The sequence below is a fragment of the Kogia breviceps genome, chromosome 10, assembly GCF_026419965.1.
Source record: "Kogia breviceps isolate mKogBre1 chromosome 10, mKogBre1 haplotype 1, whole genome shotgun sequence".
NCBI lineage: Eukaryota > Metazoa > Chordata > Mammalia > Artiodactyla > Physeteridae > Kogia > Kogia breviceps.
The window spans coordinates 1,995,105-2,018,282 of NC_081319.1; the positions used below are offsets into that span (position 1 = coordinate 1,995,105).

Here is a 23,178-nt window from a genome sequence, read left to right on the forward strand (position 1 = left end):
TCCATGACAACGAGCGGCCCGCCGGGCGCCTACTTGCGCGCCCTGGCCGGTCTCAGGTCCCTGCAAGGCGCCCTGGCCGCCCCACCGCTGTCCCACAGAGGTAACACTGGCAAAGATAAAGGAAGGGCACAGGCTGCGTCTGTCCACAAGAAGTGCTGATGATGAGTGAACGGTATGTTACTTTTTAGCTTAGAAAATACTGCCCCCAAATTCTCCGTTAAACATGAAGCCATTTTCATTCTATTAATTCATCCTTTCACTCCCTCAAGAAACATTTATTGAGCTTTAAGTTGCACACCCATCCGAAAGAGAGGCAGTAAAACATCCTTTTAACAGAGAACATACTTTTGATATGGATGAGTGAGAGGGAAGATGTCTTGTAGACGCGGAGCAGTCTGGGCCACAGAACTCCACAATCCTTTTGAGGAACTTGCATTAGTTCCGTTGGGGGGAACGAGACCCAATCTAGGCCAGACTCGCTCGACCAGAAGCTGGAATCTGAAGGCAGCAACTACACCTGAAAACTGAAGAACTGATTCATGTGCGCTGGGAGGCCTGCAGAGCTGGCCAGGATCCCGCTCTGATCTCCAGCTTCTCCGTGTCTGCTTCTTCAACGCCTCCCACTCTGGGGAGCACAGGCTCTTCTCCAAAATAGAGGAGGAAGGAACTCATTCCACGAGGCCATCATTACTCTGATTTCAAAAACAAAGACATCACAAGTGAAAAGAAACTACAGACCAATGTGGGTTTTGGGTGTTTTTTTTGATAAATTTATTTATTTATTTTTGGTTGCTTTGGGTCTTCGTTGCTGCGCGCGGGCTTTCTCTAGTTGCGCGAGCAGGGGCTACTGTTTGTTGTGGTGCGCGGGCTTCTCATTGCGGTGGCTTCTTTTGTTGCTGAGCCTGGGCTGTAGGCACGCGGGCTCAGTAGTTGTAGCTCGCGAGCTCTAGAGCGCAGGCTCAGTAGTTGTGGCGCACCGGCTTAGTTGCTTTGCGGCATATGGGATCTTCCCAGACCAGGGCTTGAACCCGTGTCCCCTGCATTGGCAGGCGGATTCTTAACCATTGTGCCACCAGGGAAACCCCCAAACCAATGTTTTATGAATATATTTGCAGATATTCTCAACAACATATTAGCAAACCAAATCCAGCAACATATAAAAAGAATTATATACCATGATCAGGTAGGCTTTCCCAAGAACAGGAGCTTGGTTTAACATCCAAAAGTCAATTAAAGTAATACAGTATAATAATAAAATAAAAATGAAAGAGAAATGAAGATTCCCAGATAAACAAAAATTGAGAGAATTTATTGCTAGCAGACCTGCATTCCAAGAAATAATAAAGGGAATCTTTCAGGCTAAAATGAAATGACACTAGACAGTAACTCAATTCCAAACGGTGGGGGCTGGGGGTGGAGAGAGTACCAATCAAGGTAACTACGTGGGTAAATATAAAAGACAACATAAAGTACTTTTTGTTTGTAGGTTTTTTTCTTTCTTTTTTTTTTGCAGTACGCAGGTCTCTCACTGTTGTGGCCTCTCCCGTTGCGGAGCACAGGCTCCGGACGCGCAGGCTCAGCGGCCGTGGCTCACGGGCCCAGCCACTCCGCAGCACGTGGGATACTCCCGGACCGGGGCACGAACCCACGTCCGCTGCATCGGCAGGCGGACTCTCAGCCACTGCGCCACCAGGGAAGCCCTTCTTTCTTTCTTTTTAATTCTGATTTAAAAGACAACTGCATAGAGAATTCCCTGGCGGTCCAGTGGTCAGGACTCAGCGCTTTCACTGTGGGGCCCAGGTTTGATCCCTGGTTAGGAAACTAGGATCCCACAAGACGAGGGGCACAGCCAAAAAAAAAAAGACTACATAAATCATTAATTATACACATTATGTGGATAGAAGTGCAAAGGCCTGATGTTCCTGTTTGCTTTGGTTTGTGTTGTCCAGCACGAATGTTACTCATAACATTCAGGACGATATTTGACAATTTCAGTGTTCAACAGAAAAACAGGATGAGGTTTCCTTCCTTCATTTCTTCCACGACAAGGCAATAATACCTGTGCATTTGCACACCTGGCTTAACAAATCTTGTCTATTTCCCAAGGACAGAAACGGCATCTTCCCTGGGTCCTGGACTCTCACCCAAGAGTGTGATGAGGATGAGGATGAAAACTCCCAGACTTGCCCTTAACTACACTCATCACCTATGTGGGAACTGATACCAGATACAAAGGTTACTTTTGCACTTTAAAGAGAGGTCTCCTGAAGCTCTGGAATGCATCCAAACAGGAAGCTACCCTGATGGAATGGGAGGTGGTCTGATTGGTGGACTGAAGCAAGTAGAGCAGGTAGTGTTATCTAAAGAGTCCTCAAATCACTGTATTTGCACTTATGACACAGAATATAAGTGCTACGCATCTTGAAAGTGTGAATCCCAAAGACATCCATGAAGGAGGACAAGCAGGAGCCCTGCAAGGGAGGCCAGGCTGCCAGACTCCTGTGACACAGCCAGGGCTGCCGCCTCCGGGGCACTGCCCAACCAGTCAGGTCCCTGAGGGCTGAGAGAGCTGATAGCCAGGTCTACCAGAACACCAGCCCGTGGCGACCCATCACCAGCCACAGATAAGGGACAACTTCTGGGTGGGCCTGGGGATGGTGCTTCCCTGGGCCGTCTCCATAACCACTGCCGTCTGCTTCACGGACCCCCTGGACACCCTCCAACGTGTCGCTGGCCTCGTTCAAATGAGCAGGTATGTTCATGCCTCGTCTGCTCCGCGGCTGGCCCTCTGCAGAAGCTTCCTCAGCTCCCGTCATTAATGTCCCCACCCCGTGCACCACGCTGCCCCCACTGTCCTTTACCACTTCAACGCTCCCTGCCCAGGAGGATCCTCCAGGAGACCTGTGCAGACCCCGGGCAGCCCAGGGGCCATCTGCACGGGATTGTTGTTATCACTATCACCGATGGAGAAGAAACGGACGTTAAGAACCAGGTACTGTCATCCGGAAACTCAATCCTCGCAATAACCCCTCGATTAAGTAATGTTACCCATTTTACAAAAAGGCGGGACGGATCTCCAGGCCATCTTCACCGGGGTTTACCAGAGTGGGCAAGGAGGGCGCGTGTTCTCAACCGTAAATGGTAACAACAGCACGAGCCTCCCAGTTGGGGGCGAGGTAACAGACCACGCAGAACCCTCGCCCCACGCGATCCCCGCCCGCAGCCCCGCGCCGTCGCCGTGGCGCATGCTCGGGTGCCACCCCAGCCGCGACCCTGTTCGGCGCTCACGTCAACGCCCCACCCCCAGGAGACCCGGAAGCAGAATTCCCCGCAGGTCAAAGCTGGCGGCGCTACTGCGGCGCCGCCGCCAGAGGGTGCTCACGCCACCTTTGTTGGCTCGCGCCTCACGGGTCAAGTCCGCGGTCGGTCCCGGAAATGGAGGACTTCGCCGTACAAGATTACAAGATGGCGGCTTCCTGTGTGGCTGTACGGCACGCTGAGAGGCTGGCCTGTTTCTGGGACACGCGGGGATTGTAGCAGGCTCCTCGCGAAAGGCGGCTCCCGCGGAGTTTCCCGGCGTCTTTGGCGTCGGGTAGGTGGCCGAAAGCAAAAGATGGCGGCCCCCACTGCGTAGCCGGAAGTGGAGGCGAGCGTGCGGCGTGGCCCGTGGCCCGGCCGCCGGCGCAGGGCGCTCGTGCTGTGCCGCGGTGGGGCGGCCTTTGGGGCTCCCGGCCCTTCCCGGCCTCGGCTTTGGGCTGACAGTGCCCCGCGGCCACGTTAGGGGTTCCCTCTCGACCGTTTAGCGAGGGGCGCCGGTGCCCTCAGCTGCCTCGCGTGGACACGAAGGCTGATCTTGTTTTGACCACGAAACCAGGAACAACCAGGTGACATGAGGTAGTCTCTCCCTTCAGAGGAGTGACCTGCCGTCACTAGAAACCGCGAGACGGTTCCTACACTAATGTGGACCCAACCCCAGGAGACACTGAGTGAAAAAAGCAAAGCGCGGAAAAACGTGTGAGGATGTACATTGTTGGCGGGTTTGAGGTGTTTTTTGAAAAGACCCACGAGGGCAGAGATGCCCACGAGCTGGCAGAGGCAGAGCCCCAGCCAAAGGGCCAAAACGGGCTGTGAGGAAGGCAGCAGAGATGGGAGGACGGGAACGGGGCGGACAAGTTTGGGGATATTTGAGTGTGTGATCTAAATACACGAAATCTTTTTATGAGGTTATCACATCATAAAGCGAGAAGTCAACGTTAAAAAAAAATAGGGTTGGGCTTCCCTGGTGTCAGAATTTCCTTCCCTTTAAAGGCAGATTAATATTCTCTTGTGTGTGTACAGCACTGAAGGGGAGCAGAATATGCCACCCCAAATGTGCCACCTTGTCATGTGAATTATTTTTATTTTTTTGCGTTACGCGGGCCTCTCACTGTCGTGGCCTCTCCCGTCGCGGAGCACAGGCTCCGGACGCGCAGGCTCAGCGGCCGCGGCTCACGGGCCCAGCCGCTCCGCGGCACGTGGGATCCTCCCGGACCGGGGCACGAACCCACGTCCCCTGCATCGGCAGGCGGACTCTCAGCCACTGCGCCACCAGGGAAGCCCATGTGAATTATTTTGAGCCAAAGCTATCAGGACCTAGCAGTTTCAGGAAAAATTTTTACCTCTTCTTTATCAGCCTAAAAGAATTTAAATAGGGGGCCAGCCCCTAAAAAAAGCGATTATGAGAGTTGACTTATTTATGTTAAAGACATAACCTGCTGGCAGGGCAGACATCTAATCACCAGACATCCGCTCTTCTCAGGTGCTGTGAATGGCCCTCCTTCCCTCTGCAGCCCCAGCTTCTATCCCTTTCCTCGTTCAGGGATGTAGATAAGCCTCAATTGCCTGACTGCCTTTGGCTCTCATATTTTTACGGGGCTCCCGTACATATGAAATTAAATCTGTTTTTCCCCCTGTTAATCTGTCTAATGTCAGTTTAACCATTAGACCAGCCAAAGAACCTAGAAAGGTGGAAAGAAAAATTTTCCACCCTGACACCACATTTTGTTTCTTCATCTGTCAGTGGACACCTGGGTTGTGTCTACCTTTTGGCTGTTTTGAGTAATGCTGCTATGAACGTGGGTGCGTACGTATTTTAACATGAAGTAGTATCTAATAGGATTATAGAGAGTAGAGTGTGTTTTATATAATTGCATTTGACAGAGTAATTCTGAATCATAAAAAATGCACTATTAAGCTGTTTACAAGATCATTAGAGGATTTAAAAGATGTAGTTAGTCATTGTGCATCATGGGCCATGACGTGGCCCAGTGATGGGACACTGGTTTAAGGTATTGTGATGATCGTGGATTCCCTGCTGCCCTACCAGTGGGTTTCGGGGATTTTGTGGATAATCTTATTTAGAGATGGCATCGGAAACCTATGGAATAGGTGCACAAAGATAGGAATCAAAGACCTTTAACAAAGGATCGTGAAGTGAAATATTGGAAGCCCCTACCTAAGGCCTAATGTACTCATGTGTGAGGTGTGGATAATGAGAGTATTCATCTCAGGGTATGTTTTGGGGACAGTAGAGTCACGTGGATAAAGGGCTCACCTGGCCATTAAAAGGAAGCAGTATATCTGGGAGAAGGGTACCCAGGGATTCACAGGGGGTCTTTTTACTATCCTTGCAACTTTTTTGTAAGTTTATATCAAAATAAGTTGAAAAAAACAAAGACATCAAAATAGCATGGAAAGTAAAACACAACTTTGAGGAAAAATTTATGCACACAAAAAAGACATATTTTTATGTTAAAATTGCTAATCGTGGTTATCTCTGGGTGGTAGAATTACATATTTCCCCCTCCCTTGGTGTTTTCTTGAATTTACCAAGTGTTTTTTGTTGTTGTCACTGATATTGTTGTTTTGTGCATGTATCATGCACGTAGTTTAATAACTATGGAGAAAAAATCATTAGTACGTAGTTAAATAAAAATCTGGAGTCTAGTAGTTATCTAATACTTGTCAATAGAAACGTCTGAGACCTTGCATGAAATTGAGTACCATCCAGATGGCCCCTGGCTTGGGCTTCCCTGGTGGTGCAGTGGTTGAGAGTCCGCCGGCCGATGCAGGGGACGCGGGTTCGTGCCCCGGTCCGGGAGGATCCCACGTGCCGCGGAGCGGCTGGGCCCGTGAGCCGTGGCCGCTGAGCCTGCGCGTCTGGAGCCTGTGCTCCGCAACGGGAGAGGCCACAGCAGTGAGAGGCTGGCGTACCGCAAAAAAAAAAAAAAAAAAAGTAGGTTTTTTCTGCTGGAACCACGGTGGTTAATAGATTCATGAGATTGAATTTGTGAGGATAAAAATTTTAAAGGTCAATACTGTAGTATCAATACTTGCTGCAAAGGTTTCGAACCGATGAGACGACCCGAGTCTTGAAAGCGAGATTTTTGTTCTTGTTTTTGTTTCTGTTTTTGAGGGGAGGAGGAGGAGCCGGGCAGACAGAAGGCGCTCAAGACCTGTTTGTTGAATGAATGAATGAATAAATGCCTTTTTGCTACAAGCTCACATATTTTCAGTAGGTTCTGTTGCTGGTATATCTTCCTGTGTTTTTAGGGTTAGTACCATGGAACACAATGGCAGCATTGAGTTAGAAACTGAAGCAAGTGCTGCCTTAAAATCATCCCGAAATGTCTTCTTAATGTTTAAAAACTAAAGTAGTAGCAGTTTCAGAACTCGTATTGGTTTTGGGAATCACATATTTGAATGTGAGAGCCACGTCCTCCTTCCTGAAGCAACTGACCATTATTGAGCTTCCCCAGCGTGCTGGTGCTGGACAAGTGGGCACCCTTGCGCGTACCAGTCGGGCCTATGGTATACACATAATGCCATAGCTCTGGTGATGGAACTAGAGAGAGTTAGCCAAGTTCCTAAGCTGTGCTAAATGCTCAGGAAAGAGCATTTACTATTTGGGGGCAACCCTGAGTTGCTTGATACATTTTTGCATCTGGGACCTTATAGGGGCTTTAAAAATATGCTAGTTGCCCTATGGATCTTACTTTTATTTTTATCATCTTAGAGGCCATATAAGGCAAAGAATTTAGCTCCCTATTGTGTATCGTTGAGTAAGTTACCTAACCTTTCCAGACTTCAGTCTCCTCATGAGTAAGACGAGAATCACAAAACCTCTTTCGTAGGGTCACCGTGAAAATGATTAGAGACAATGTATGTAAAGCACCTTGTGCAGGGCATACAGCAGGCATTCAGTAGTGGTCTCTAGTTCTGCAGTATTTCAACCTCAGGATTAAGGAACTAATACTGCACTCAGAAGCAGGAGAATTTCTCCGAAGGGTAAGGAACAGGCGGCCTCAGGGTGACAGTTAACACAGGAAGCCTGCAAGGAGAAGTGGGGGCCAGCACGTCTGCTGGCTTCAGGGCCCCCGGCTTCCCATCTCCAGTGGGAGAATGCAGACATGGTCTGCAGGCCGTTTGTGGAGAGGCCTCCTTGCTCACAGCCACCTGCACTGTTCAGCTCACAGGCACCTCTTCCAGGCGTCTTCCAATGCCTTTCAGAGGCATCAGCCTCCGTTTCTGCAGCTCCTTGCTCATATTTCATTGCTCATTTAATATGAAACACGTACCACGTATGTTCAAAATTTTTCTTTTAGTTTAATAGTGGTAATGTACACATAATGTAGAACTCAGCATCTTAATATTTTTAAGTGTACATTTCGGTGGCATTAAGTACATTCACACTGATGTGTTAGCAATCTCCGGAAGTCTTTTCCTTTTACAAAAAGATGAAACTGTGTACCCATTAAACAATACCTCTCCATTTTTCCCTCCCCTGAGTCCCTGGCAGCCACCATTGTACTTTCTGTCTCTGTGAAGTTGACTGCTCCAGGGACCTCATATAAGAGGAGTCATAGAGTATATTTTTGTGACTGGCTTATTTCACTGAGTATAATGTCTTCAAGGTTCACCCAGAACCTTGGTTCTGGCCTGTGAGCTGGGCCTGTGAGCCGTGGCCACTGGGCCTGCGCGTCCGGAGCCTGTGCTCTGCAACGGGAGAGGCCACGGCAGTGAGAGGCCCGCGTACCACAAAAACAAACAAACAAACAAACGGCCCCTGGCTTCTATGAAAGACCGTAGCATCAGGGCAAGGATGGGGGCCCTTCGACTCCTGGTCTCACTGTTGGGTGGGTCCTTTTTCCAAGGTTGATAACATCACACTTCAGAACCAAATCAGATGCTTAGAATACCAGCAGCTCAAGGTTTGAAAGATGCGAAACAGTCATGGAATCCACTTCCCGCTGCTCCGGACCTCTCCCCCGCTTCTCCAGCACCCAGTCTCTGCTTGCACTGCTCAAGGAGCACAGTGCTCCCTGACTAGGCGACCCGTTCCTTTCTTGGGCAGCTCTGACTGTGACAGGTTCTTCCGTATTTGTAGTCCAAATCTGACCCCTGCTCTGTTCCTCAGAGATGGTCAGAATGTGTTTGTGCCCCACCCAAGACCAGCAGTGACGGACTCTGAAGTGTCCACCCTGAAGTCTTTTGACCTGTCTTTGCTTTTTCTTTAAAATTTATGTATTATTTATTTATTTACTTTTGGCTGTGTTGGGTCTTCGTTGCTGTGCGTGGCCTTTCTCTAGTTGTGGCGAGCGGGGGCTACTCTTCGTGGAGGTGTGCAGGCTTCTCATTGCACGGGCTCTAGAGCGTGGGCTCCGTAGTTGTGATGCACGGACTTAGTTGCTCTGCGGCATGTGGGATCTTCCCAGACCAGGGCTCAAACCCGTGTCCCCTGCATTGACAGGCGGATTCCTAACCACTGCGCCACCAGGGAAGTCCCTGACCTGTCCTTTTCTAGCCCAGCTCTTTTCCCCAAGCTCCAAACCCACACCTCCTGCTCTCTCCTGGTTCTCTGTGTTTGTCTGTCCCACCGGCACCTCACACTCAGCATCTCCAAAGCGTGGCTGTTCTCTCCTTTCTTACCCAGGACCCTAGAATGATGCATGTTACTTGTCTCTGCTACAAGTGATGAACAAATTAGGGCTACATCTTTCTCTTTTGTAAAAGAAGTTTACATTTCTGCTAGAGTGGCTGCCCCATGGGACCATCAAGGACCCAGACTCCTATCTTTTGATAGAAAACCCAACCCATAGTGCCTTAGAGGAACATAGATTTCCCTTTTCTCATGGAGCAAGAAGTTCTGAGAAGTACAGTAGATCCGTGAAGCCGTCGGAGGCCGAAGCTGCTTTTGTCGTTTTGCTCACTTATCCTTACCCTGTGGTTTTCATCCTCATGCTTGTCACCTCAGGGTCACCAGATGACTCCAGGCAGGGTGAAGGGGAAGGGAAGACGGCAAAGGGTACTTGCCGGCTCAGTCAGCTTTCTTGTTATGAGCTGCTCAGGAAGCCCCACCCAGCAGCTTCCCCCTCGTTGCCTGGAGTCCTGTCACCTGGCCACCTCTAGCTGCAGGGCCTGCTGAGAAACGGAGTTCTTTAGCTGGGCCCATTGTTGCCCTGAACAAATCACGCTTACATTCTAGGAAGCAACGGGAGACTGGACACGTGAGCAGTGGTGTCTATCACAATAACGCTTCGTTGGGACCTCCCTGGTGGCGCAGTGGTTAAGAATCCACCTGCCAATGCAGGGGACACGGGTTGGAGCCCCGGTCCGGGAAGGTCCCACAGGTTGTGGAGCAACTAAGCCCGTGCGCCGCAGCTACTGAGCCTGCGCTCTAGAGCCCACGAACCACAACTGCTGAGCCCGCGTGCCGCAACTACTGAAGCCGATGCACCTAGAGCCCGTGCTCCACAACAAGAGAAGCCACTGCGATGAGAAGCCCGCGCACCGCAACGAAGAGTAGCCCCCGCTCGCCGCAACTAGAGAAAGCCCGTGCGCAGCAACAGAGACCCAATACAGCCAAAAATAAATAAATAAATAAATTTATTTATTTTAAAAAAAATCTTAAAAAAAAAAGCTTCCTTAAGCGACAGTAACCATGTTGCCTAACTGCAGGATTTCTCAGAGCCTCTCAAATTCCGGGGAGAGCACTGTGCATCCACAGAACCTTTTTGACAGTGGTCACGTCTCAGGGATCGTTTCATGGTGCGTGCTTCAGGAAGCACAAAACGAGCCATAGTCTCTCTTTCAATCTTCAAAAGAAAAGTTGGGGACTTCCCTGGCAGTCCAGTGGTTGGGACTCCACGCTTTCACTGCCAAGGACATGGGTTTGATCCCTGGTCAGGGGACTAATCCCACAAGCTGTGTGGCGCGGCCATAAACAAAAAAGTTATATCTGAATTCAGGATGAATCTGTTAAATGTATCTGCTTTACTATCATGTAGTAAGAGTGGCGGTTTTACTGACTTTGATGGTAAACGCATAATTTCAGTTTCCTAATGTAGAAAGCTTCTGGTCATTTTCAGCACTCCCTTCTCTTTCATGGTACTTAGGTCTCTTCCCTGGGATCTTGCAGCAGAGTCCTCACTCTTAACGCGTTGAAATATTTCCTTCTAATCATTTTTCTGTGCATGGGTATACGGTTTGTTTGTTTGTTTGTTTGGGCTGTGTTGGGTTTTCGTTGCTGCACGCAGGCTTTCTCTAGTTGCAACGAGCAGCGGCTACTCTTCGTTGTAGTGCGCGGGCTTCTCACTGCGCTGGCTTCTCTTGTTGTGGAGCATGGGCTCTAGGCACGTGGGCTTCAGTAGTTGTGGTGCACGAGCTCAGTAGTTGTGGCTTGTGGGCTCTAGAGTGCAGGCTCAGTAGTTGTGGCGCACAGGATTAGTTGTTCCGCGTCATGTGGGATCTTCTGGGACCAGGGCTCGAACCTGTGTCCCCTGCATTGGCAGCCAGATTCTTAACCGCTGCACCATCAGGGAAGTCCCGGGTATATGTATTTTTATCAATAGTTGAAATTATATGCATATATGCAGCAGTAAGAGCAGTGTTTGTTTCCCATTCCCCGTTCTAGGATGAGGAATACACTGAGATGAGTAAGAGAGGGACGTCTTTGGTCACCGTTGTGGCCTCTTTGGGTTGACACTCCTCACTACCCCCCGCAAGACACTCCTATCTCCTCGCCGAGGCGCACTGGTGAGAAAGCTCAGAGTTAAGAAATAGATAGAGCTGCTGTGACAGAGATGCAAAATAACCGTGACTTTGTTAAGGTGAAAGTGTGTCTCCACATAAAAGTCCAATCTCGGTGGCTCCATCGGCCAAAGCATGATGGGTCAAAGTCAGAGTGGTGGGCGTGGTCTTGTAGATGGCAAAAGGATTACAAAGACAAGAAAGAGAAATATGACCCTCCTCTACCTATAGAGTGAGAAAAAGGAAAAGAAAATAGTGACCAGATGCTGCCAGCAAACTGTCTCCGGTGCCCCCTCATACTCAGTGCCAGTTAAAATTATTCAAGTTGGAGAGAATTAAAGACTATGTTCTCTGGTGGAAGAACTCATTAGAATTCAGAGAAAAGTGAAGCCTTTAGAGGAAAAGCAAGAGGAGGAGAGATCAAAGGTGGGCGGTCTGAGGGGATGGCAGTGTCGGTGGGAAGCGCAGAAACGGTGATTGTTGACCAGATCACAGCAGGTGGAGCCCCATAGGCTAGGATAAGGTAATCATCCTTAATTGGAGTGAGATGAAAACCTCTGCAGATTTGTGTGCAGGCCGGATGGCATTTACATTTTAAAGATCGCGTTGATTTAACAAGTTACGAACTCTGCATACTGTGGATCACAGGCCTAAATGTAAGAGCTAAAACCGTAAAACTCTTAGAACAAAATATAGGGCAAAAGCTTCATGACATGGGGTTTGGCAGTGATTTTGTGGATTTGACACCAAAGACACAGGCAATGACAGAAAAAATAAATCGGACTTCATCAAAATTTAAAATGTTTGTGCGTCAAAGAATGCAATCAACGGAGTAAAAAGACAACGTATAGAGTGGGAAAAAATATTGGCAAATCACACATCTGATAAGGAATTAATACCCAGAATATATAAAGAACTACTAAAAGTCAGCAGTACCAAACAACCCAATTCAAAAATGGGTAAGAGTTGCACAAAAATATGAATGTATTTAATGCCACTGGTATACTGAAAAATAGTTAATTTTGTTATGAATATTTTACCATAATTTTAAAAATGAATTTTAAATAGAATGCCCAAAGGACTTGAAAAGGTATTTCACCAGAGGAGTTATCCAAATACCAATAAACACATGAAAATATGCTCAACATCACTGATCATTAAGGAATAGAAATCAAAACCACAATAAGATAACACTTCACACCCATTAGGAATCATCAAAAAAGCAGAAATTGGAACCCTTTTACACTTCTAGTGGGAATGTAAAATGGTGTGGCTGCTGTGGAAAACAGTATGGAGGTTCCTTTAAAAAAAAAAAATAGAATGTCCATATGATCCAGCAATTCCATTTCTGGGCATATTCCCAAAAGAACTGGAAGCAGGTACTCAAACAGGTATTTGTACAACAATGTTCACAACAGTATTTTTTAAAATAAATTTATTTATTTTTCTCTTTGGCTGTGTTGGGTCTTTGTTGCTGCGCGCGGGCTTTCTCTAGTTGCGGCGAGCGGGGGCTATTCTTCGTTGCGGTGTGCGGGCTTCTCATTGCGGTGGCTTCTCTTGTTGTGGAGCACAGGCTCTAGGTGCATGGGTTTCAGTAGTTGTGGCTCGTGGGCTCTAGAGCACAGGCTCAATAGTTGTGACGCACGGGCTCTAGAGCACAAGCTCAGTAGTTGTGGCTTGCAGGGTCTAGAGCACAGGCTCAGTAGTTGTGACACATGGGCTCAGTTGCTCCGCGGCATGTGGGAACTTCCTGGACCAGCGTTTGAACCTGTGTCCCCTGCATTGGCGGGAGGATTCTAACCACTGCTCCACCAGGGAAGCCCCACACAGTAGTATTATTCACAGTAGCCAAAAGGTGGAAACACCGCAAATATCCTTCAGTGGACAATGAATAGAAAACAAAATGCTGCCTATCCATACATACAATTGAATGTTATTCATCTGTAAAAAGCAAGGAAATTCTGACATACTCTACAACGTAGGTGAACTTTGAGGAAATTATGTTAAGTGAAGTAAGCCAAGAGGACAAAAGACAGATGTTGTGTGATGCCATTTTTTATGAGATCTCTAGAGTAGCCTTAGAGATGGAAGTAGAGCAGTGGTCCCAGGGGCTGCGGGTGGGGGTGGGGATTGAGGAGTTCATGTTTAATGGGGACAGTTTCAGTGCAGGATGATGAAGTTACGCAACGGATGGTGGCAATGGTCGCACGACAGTGAGAATGTACTTAATATCACTGACCTGTGCACTCCTTTTTATGTATATTTTACCACTACAAAAATTTAATTTAGGGCTTCCCTGGTGGCACAGTGGTTGGGGGTCCGCCTGCCAATGCAGGGGACATGGGTTCGTTCCCCGGTCTGGGAGGATCCCACATGCCGCGGAGCGGCTGGGCCGGTGAGCCATGGCCGCTGGGCGTCCGGAGCCTGTGCTCCGCAGCGGGGGAGGCCACAGCAGTGGGAGGCCCGCGTGCCACAAAAAAAAAAAAAAAAAATTTAATTTAATTTTTAAAATTTAAATCTACCTACTCAAATTAGCATATGGTCATTTAAAAAATTGGAAGACCTTTGACATACTGTCAAGTAAAAGAAGTTGAATGCAAGGAAAATCAAAGGCTGCCCAAGAAAGGAGATGTAACCATAGTACACTGCTTGGTTGTGCGGGTAATAATATTTCTATCGTGCTAATCATATGAGCCAAGTATTTATTGAGAGAGTCCACCTGTCAACTCAGCAAGGAAGACAATTATGGTTACAGAACATAACATATTATCAGTGTGGCAGTGTAAAGTTATAGTTAAAGAGGTAGACAGGTGTCAGGGTGAGGGAAGGAAAAGGTACAGAGCTGGAGCTCAGATACTGCCGGAGTGGAAATTACAGAAGGACTAGAGATAGTGACGAAAACCCTTGACAACAGTGGAGGGAGGTGTACGTGAATTAAATCCCCACGCAAAGCAGGAAGTCAGTGTACCATTCGTACACCCAGAAACAGCAGGTTAAGCGTGTTATTAGAGCTATAGGGGTAAGCACCAGCAAAACAAACAGTTAGGAGTGGCTGCTCCTCAGAGCAGCCTTGGGGTCAGGAAGGGGTGGGGCATTTGAAGCCCTTCAGTACCGTTACTGTTGAACCATATGCATATATTGCTTTGATCTAAAGAAAAAACTTTTAAAAATCAAATTGTAGGGTAACATGTAATCTATGACCCTGTTTTTAAAAAGAGACCAAACCCCAGCAAACCATGCATCTGTGTATAGATGATCATCTGAGCCCAGAGAAATACGTGAAAGATCGTGCTTGTGTCTGGGAGGTGACAGCAAAGGGTGTGGGAGAAACCTTCACCTGTCCTCCGTGCTCTGTTGTCTGACTTGACCATGGATTATTTAGGTAAATTTATTGCGTTTATCATTCTCTCTCTCTCTAAACCACTTGAGAGTGAATTGAAAACATCTTTGTGTTTAACCTCTAACTTCAGGGTTTATTTCCTAAATTCAGAGGCATTCTGGAACAAAACCAGAGTACAACTATCAAACTCTGGAAATTCAGCATTGATACAATCCTGTTATCTAAGTTACAGCCCGTATTCAGTTTCTTCCATAGTCCCAATAATGTCCTCTTTATGGTGGTGGTGGTGGTGGTGGTGTTTTCATGGTCTAAGATCCATTCCAGTACAATGCATTGCATTTTGTTTTCATGTTCCTTAAGTCTCTTGATCTGGAACAGTTTCTTAGCCTTTCTGTGTCTTTTTCGACCTTGAGATTTTTTTAAGAGCATAGGCCAGTTATTCTGTAGACTGTCCCTCAGTTTGGGTCTGCCTGATGTTTCCCTCTTAATACATCCAGGCTTTGCATTTTTGACAGAAATACTATATGTGATATTGGGTCCGACTCCATTCATCTTGTCAAGAGGTCCATGGTGTTGCTTTATGCCAATGTTGCCAATGTTAAATGAGATCATTTGGTTACAGTGGCAGTTTCCCCAGTCTTTCTCTTTCTTACTTCACCTAGTATGATAATTTCTAGTTGCATCCATGTTGCTGCAAATGGCATTATTCTGTTCTTTTTGATGGCTGAGTAGTATTCCATTGTTTGTATGTACCACGTCATTTATTTATTTATTTATTTGGCTGCTCTGTGTGGCATGTGAGATCTTAGTTCCCCCACCAGGATTGAACCTGTGCCCCCTGCAGTGGAAGTGCAGAGTCTTAACCACTGGACTGCCAGGGAAGTCCCGACCACATCTTTATTCATTCATCTGTCAATGGGCATTTAGGTTGTTTATAAATTTTATTTTTTAATTGGTTATTTATTTTTAAAATTTTATTTATTTTATTTTTTTGCACCTGGACAGAGACTTGAACACTGGGCCCTCAGATTAAAAGTCTGATGCTCTAGGGGAGTTCCCTGGTGGTCCAGTGGTTAGGACTCGGTGCTTTCACTGCCATGGCCCCAGATTCAGTCCCTGGTTGGGGAACTAAGATTGCACAAGCCATGTGGCTGGCCCAAAAAAAAAAAAAAAAAAGTCTGATGCTCTACCGACTGAGCTACCCAGGCATTCTCCCAACGTGTATTTTTAAGCTAGGCAGGAATGACAAGGAAGCACTTTAGAAGAGCGTTTGGTAAAGGCCAGCGTCCAGAACCCGCTGTCCTTCCTGCTCACCTGGTTCCCCAGGCCCCTCGGTCATCACTTGCCATCACTCCTCTATCCTATCCATTTCTGCCCTGGATATCTTCAGAGGCAGTGTGGGCCCAGTGCACAGTTCTTCAAACCTGAGGCCTAGGAGATGCTAAGGCAGTGGTTCTCAAACTGTTGGCTTTTGTTTTTAGGCCACACCATGCGGCTTGCGGGATCTTAGTTCCCCGACTAGGGATCGAAGCCGGGCCCCCTGCAGTGGAAGCACAGAGTCCTAACCACGGCACTGCCAGGCAATTCCCCCTCACACTGTTTTTAGAATGTGAAACAGATGAAATGGAAGTTGTTTGGGTTGCAGAAGAGCAGTGAGCTGCAGCCGTGCCCAGAAGACCTTCGCCTTCCTTGCTGGTTGGCTTCTGAGGCCCCAAGCTGGCGCCCTGGGGCAGCGTTGGAGCCTCGGGCACAGGAGGCACACTGATGGCCACCGGCCCCTCAGGAGGGCTGGCTAGAACAGCTCTGATCCTGAGACCTGGGCCACACGAATCATGGGCTTTTGAGAAGGGACTCTCAGCCTGTGCCCAGGCAGCACCCCAACCCCCACACCATCCCAGCTGCACTTTCTCATTTGTTTTCCTGAGATATCAGCTGCAGCCCAGAGAGGAGGCCAAGAAGAAGCATGAGAGACCCAGCAAGGGCCCCCCTCTCTGCCCTGAACCTGAAGGTGGCTGCTTCCTTCCAGGCTGCACCCTGGAGGAGGCAGCCTACTCGCATGTCCAGGCCACACCTCCTGAGCTCTCCCTGCAGCACACCAGCCCCATCAGAGGGCAGCCAGGAACCTGGTGGATGACCACAGCCGCCAGGAGGAAGTGGACTGGAAGAGTCTTCACTTCTCCAAAGTGATGCTTACGGGTGGCTTTCGGAGTCTGTATAAGGTGGGGGTGGGACTGGGGTGAAGACCATGCCAGCCAGGAATGAATCCCAGCTTTGTCACTGACCACTAGCAGCTATGTGACACTGAGGTCATTTCAATTTTCTGATCCTCACTCTCCATTCTACAGTGGAGGCAAAAACTGAACAACTCCTACTGTTGTCACAGGGACCAAATGTCATCTTGCAGTGGGGTTTCCAAATCTTAGGGATTGGCATGCCACCTGCATGATTTTGGCCGTATCTTCATGCCAGTTCTATTGCTTACCTAATTATCCCCCCAATTGGTTTGCCTTTTAAACATGTCCTAAAGAGATACTGCTCATGAAATTGGGTTTGTTTCACATGTTATATTTTCCTACTCTACCTTAAAATAAGTAGACAGTGATTAAAATTTAAAATGTTCCTGGTGTACCACAGTCAGGTAATGGATGCAGAGTGATGGCCCTGCTCTCTGCTAACGAACCACCAGCAGTCCCCCTCCCCCACCGTCTCCCCGGAGTCTCCCATTTAACTTCATGGCTTTGTTTGTAGGGAGGTGAAGGAAGACCCAAATCTCTATGATGATAGGTATTTTAACTCCTTCTGTGTGTTGTTGCAGACACTCAATTGGCCTGAGCAGTGGCTAGGATTGTACAGCCCTTACCTTTGGGTGTGGAAGGAGGACAGATCTGTCAGAAGCAGGATCCCTGCAGCGAAGGCTGTGTCTGTGCTTGCCCTCAGCTGCTCTCAGAAGTGATCTGTTCTCCACTGAGGTAGGCCAGGTCAGGGGAGCTTTTTGGTGGTGGTGGGGTGCTGTCCATGCTGCTTCTTGGGCATAACAACAAGAGGCTCTCCAGGATGTAAGCCAGAGCCTGGACTTGAGCCACATTTTAGGTGGAATGTGGTTGAATAGTCAGTTTTAACGGCAAGCCTCTGCATTAATCAGAGTTCAGTTAGAGGAAACAAGCCATTCTACCAATTTTAATCAGAAAGGGATTTAATCCAGGGTGTTAGATGCTTACAAAGTTATTGGAGGGCCTCAAGGAATGTCTCTGAGTGGGCCTTCAAGAATGCAGCCAGAACAACACAGCAGAACTTGCCTACCAGGGGAGCTGCAGCCTCTCCCACAATCAGAAAAAGGGGGCATCACTGGAGCTATGTTCCAGATATAAGAGAGCCACTGCCATGGCTGCAACTCTCTCAGTCTCTTAGTTCACACAAAGCTGAATTGCTGGGCTTCCCTAGTGGTGCAGTGGTTAAGAACCCTCCTGCCAGTGCAGGGGACACAGTTTCGAGCCCTGGTCTGGGAAGATCCCACATGCCGCAGAGCAACGAAGCCCATGCACCACAACTACTGAGCCTGTGCTCTAGAGCCCACCAGCCACAACTACTGAGCCTGTGTGCCTAGAGCCCATGCTCTGCAACATGAGAAGCCACTGCAATGAGAAGCCCACGCACTGCAACAGAGAGTAGCCCCTGCTCGCCACAACTAGAGGAAGCCCATGTGCAGCAACAAAGACCCAACACAGCTAAAAATAAAATGAATAAAATAAATAAATTTATTCTCTTTTTAAAGCTGAATTGCTGCTGAAACATAGTGTTTCCCTGGCTGTGCTAGCCAGCAATAGCAACCAGAGAAGCAAAAAGATGGCCATGACCTCACTCCTAGCTGCATCAGTGCACTTCACTGGTGGAGCTAACTCATCCAGAATTCTAGCTGCAAGGAAGACAGGGAAATGTAGTTTTCAGCTTTATGGCCTCAGCAGCCTGTGAAGGCACATGAGGAAGTTGAAACGGATGATGAGAGCCAGTTCACATACCACCACAGTCGGACAAGTGAGGTGCCTTCCCCTCCAAGACCTGGGCCCAGTATCATCTCTAGCCACCATCCACCCTGTGTTCAGTTGAGTTGCTGGGGTGCCTCCAACGTTCAGTGCCTTTGCTCAAGATTTTCCCATTGTCAGGAAGGCTCTTTCTTGTTTTTTTCTGGATGAATTTGGATTTCCTCTTCTTAGAAGCTTTCTCTTTCCTCCTGGGAGAAGTTTGGTTCTCGGCTTCTATAGCTTTTTGTGTTTTCCTTCTGTAATGATTTATTTACGTGTTTGTCTCCCACACCAGACCTGGAAGGCAGAGACTAGGTCTCACCCGTCTTTGGTTACACAGCTGAGCAAGGTCTGGGCCAATTCCTTTTAGCTCCTGGCATATAAAAAGAAGAAGACTGAAACAGGGTAGCACGTTTTCTGGTACAGTGTAAAGGTTTCAGTTTACCAACCTAATGCTGTTAACATAAAAATGATGATGCGGTATAACTGGGGTATTTTTAAAATAAGTACAGAAAAAAATTAAATAGATAAATCTGTAGAACATAAAAAGTATTAATTCATTTTTTAAAGGTATTGGAAACTGTAGGAGAGAATGCTAATTTTGCCCTAGATCAGTTCTCCTCTACTTTTCATGTTATGACCCTCAGTTTTTAGCTGGATATATGGTCAGCCAGATCAAATGCTACATTTCCCAGATTCCCTTGCAGCTACGTGAGCTGTATGATTAAGTCTGGGCTGTGGCATGTGGAACCAAGTGCTCTGTGCAATTCAGGTCCCCTGAAAGGGAAGAGGCCTTTTCCAATAAGCAGTCAGCCACATTGGGCCATGCAGACCAGGGCACCCCAGGGACAGTTGAGCAACAGTATGTATATTTGCAGCCTGGCTCCTTGATACTGCAAACTGGGCTATTAATAGATAAGAAAGAAACCTGTCGGGTACACAAGTGTTCTGGTTCTGTTCGAGCAGCTGAAAGTACATCCTGATTATTCCTGGTTTGCAACTATGCAGTTATGTGATGAGCACCACTGTCTTGCAGATATGACTTAATCTGTACACAGTGTACACAGCATTAAAATTCTAAATGTAGGGTGTTCCCTGGTGGCGCAGTTGTTGAGAGTCTGCCTGCCAATGCAGGGGACGCAGGTTCGTGCCCCGGTCTGGGAAGATCCCACGAGCCGCAGAGTGGCTGGGCCTGTGAGCCATGGCTGCTGATCCTGCGCGTCCGGAGCCTGTGCTGTGCAGCGGGAGAGGCCACAGCAGTGAGAGACCTGCGTACAGCAAAAACAAAAACAAAAACAAACAAAAAAACCCCCATAAAATCCTAAATGTAGTACCTGTTTGTGAATGTGTGGTGCAGGTGTTTTCTTCCTGAGTCCCTGTAATAGGGAGTTGGGCACAGAAAAGAAATTTACTGTGTAAAAGAATTAATGATCTAGGAGGTCATATGTGTTTTTTACTCTGTCTCAGGTGTTCTTTTGGCAAGGTAGCCTGTTCCCAGCTTTAAAGGAGTATAGAAAGCTCATTTCATGGAGATGTTCATCACCGTGAAATACTGGAAATGAAGTAATAATAAATCGACATGGGAGGGGTTAAAGAAATATTCATTTAGTCAAAGGAAAATTGCAGCCATTAAAATAATGGCAATTATGTGTCAAGTATAATATGCTTTAAAGTTATGCTGAATCTAAGAAGATTATAAAATAAGGTTCAAAATGGGAATCCACCTATGTCAGGAAGTGTGTACACAAAAAGAACAAAAAGCCCTGGTCACCTACTGTGTGCTAGGCCTCCAGCTGAGTCTTAAGGATACACAAATTAATAAAACGTGGTCCTAGGCTTCCTTAGTGGTCCAGTGGTTAAGACTCTGCACTTCCACTGTAGGGCACAAGTTCAGTCCCTGATCGGGGAACTAAGATCCCACATGCCACGCAGCCAAAACAAAACAAAACAAAACAAACACGTGGTCCTATTATGGCTCTCTGTTACGATACCTGCACCCAGTGATGTGCAGTTAAATGCTTAAAAGCTGCCTGTCATTTGTGGGTGGGGGGAAATATTTTGTAATTTTGCCAGTTTCTGTGGTGTAAGTGTCTCCACCATGGCTGATTTCAAGCTACCAATGGAACTTTACTGAAGGAGGGAATTGGGAAGAGATGTACACAAGTGGCTCTTCAGAGTCAGCACAAGCTGGTTCCTGCATGTCCCTGGAGCCTTCCACCACCTAATGTCTACCAGTCAGGAGGTGGCTGTTAAATAAACAATAATGTATTCATAGAATGGAATGCTAATCAGTCATGAGAAGATCATACTTTGGAATAATTAGTCATATTTGAAAAATTTCAAGGTTTAGTTTCAAGTTTCAACACAAGTAAGTGTGAGTGGAAATGATGGTGTGAGTGGAAATGATGGTGTGAGTGAAAATGGCAGTGTGAGGATTACAAAAATTGCCTCCTCCATAAAGTCAACCAGAACGTTGGCAAAAATTGTCAGAATCAACTTTTTGAGAAGTGTGGAAACTAGCCAAGGTCTTGAAACAAGCTGGAGAGCATTTATTCAAGAATAAGGGTGAACACTACAGATTCAATGCAATGCCTTTCAAATTACCAATGGCATTTTTTATAGAACTGGAACAAAAAATCTTAAAATTTGTATGGAGACACAAAAGACCCCAAATAGCCAAAGCAGTCTTGAGAGAAAAAAATGGAGCTGAAGGAAACAGACTCCCTGACTTCAGACTATACTACAAAGCTATAGTAATCAAGACAACATGGTCCTGCTGCAAAAACAGAAATATAGATCAGTGGAACAGGATAGAAAGCTCAGAGGTAAACCCACACACCTATGGTCAACTAATGTACAACAAAGGAGGCAAGGATATACAATGGAGAAAAGACAGTCTCTTCAATAAGTGGTGCTGGGAAAACTGGACAGCTCCATGTAAAAGAATGAAATTAGAACAGTCCCTAACACCATATACAAAAATAAACTCAGAGTGGATTAGAGACCTAAATGTAAGACTGGACACCATAAAACTCTTAGAGGAAAACATAGGAAGAACACTCTTTGACATAAATCACAGCAAGATCTTTTTTGATCCACCTCCTAGAGTAATGGAAATAAAAACAAAAATAAACAAATGGGACCTAATGAAACTTAAAAGCTTTTGCACAGCAAAGGAAACTACAAACAAGACGAAAAGACAACCCTCAACCCTCAGAATGGGAGAAAATATTTACAAATGAATCAACAGACAAAGGATTAATCTCCAAAATATATAAACAGCTCATGCAGCTCAATCTTAAAAGAAATAATAACCCAATCAAAAAATGGGCAGAAGACCTAAATAGACATTTCTCCAAAGAAGACATACAGATGGCCAAGAAGCACATGAAAAGCTGCTCAACATCACTAATTATTAGAGAAATGCAAATCAAAACTACAGTGAGGTGTATCATCTCACACCAGTTAGAATGGGCATCATCAGAAAATGTACAAACAACAAATGCTGGAGAGGGTGTGGAGAAAAGGGAACCCTCTTGCACTGTTGGTGGCAATGTAAATTGATACAGCCACTATGGAGAACCGTATGTAGGTTCCTTAAAAAACTAAAAATAGAATTACCATATGACCCGGCAATCCCACTACTAGGCATATACCCAGAGAAAACCATAATTTAAAAAGACACATGCACCCCAATGTTCAAATACTATTTGAACAGCAGCACTATTTACAATAAATAGCCAGCTCATGGAAGCAACCTAAATGCCCATCGACAGATGAATGGATAAAGAAGATGTGGTACATATATACAATGGAACATTACTCAGCCATAAAAAAGAACAAAATTGGGTCATTTGTAGAGACATGGATGGATCTAGAGAGTGTCATACAGAGTGAAGTAAGTCAGAAAGAGAGAAACAAATATCGTATATTAACGCTTATATGTGGAACCTAGAAAAATTGTACAGATGAACTGGTTTGCAGGGCAGAAGTAGAGGCACAGATGTAGAGAACAAACGTATGGACACCAAGGGGAGAAAGTGGCGGGGGAGTGGTGGTGGGATGAATTGGGAGATTGGGATTGACATGTATACACTGATATGTGTAAAATGGGTAACTAATAAGAACCTGCTGTATAAAAAATAAAATTCAAAAAAAAAAAGAAGAAGGGTGAACAGTGACTTATGACATTTTAACTTGCCCTAGACTCATCCTCTGTTCTCCAGGTCCACAGTAGCCTTTAGATATAACAGCCTGCCTGGTGCCGCATGGCAGCTACCAGAGGCAGAAGAATGGAGCTAGAACTCTTTGAAGACACGTTCTCAAATGGATGCCATTATTTGATCAGTCTGGTGGTTCCCTGGAAGCCCTCAGTTGCAAGGCTGCCTTGGAGCTCACTCAGTGTGAAAAGTCTTCTCTCTAGGGGACATTTTTAAAAAAACAATTGCAGGCATGTTTTTTAACTATGTGATTGTTAGAGGCAGCAGAAAAGAGTTGGGTCAAACAGTAGATCTGAAAAAAAAAAAAAAAAAGGCTTAAAAGTTTAGGGAATAGAGTTCCATAAGGGCTTTGGAACATTTGATGCATTCCGGGAAGTCTGGGTGGTCGTGCACACATGTGGGTCTGTGTGCCCAGGGATGTGCACTTGCTAAGAAAAGAACTGAGAGAGCCCTAAGCTCTCACCTTTGTTGACCTTGAAGCATTGCCCACTCAGGAAATGAAGTCTAAGGTGGAGTTGTAAACTGCCTGTCT

General features: G+C 46.7%; 1 protein-coding gene across 1 annotated transcript in view; it reads left to right on the forward strand.

The window, feature by feature from the left end:
• Window positions 1-22: 22 nt before the first annotated feature.
• Window positions 23-23,178, forward strand: part of RAB7A (RAB7A, member RAS oncogene family) — a 105,900-nt gene continuing 82,744 nt past the window's right edge. The window contains exons 1-2 of the mRNA XM_067043327.1: window positions 23-172; window positions 2,107-3,592. The gene's annotated coding sequence lies outside the window, so the exon portion shown is untranslated. The remainder of the gene's footprint in view (window positions 173-2,106; window positions 3,593-23,178) is intronic.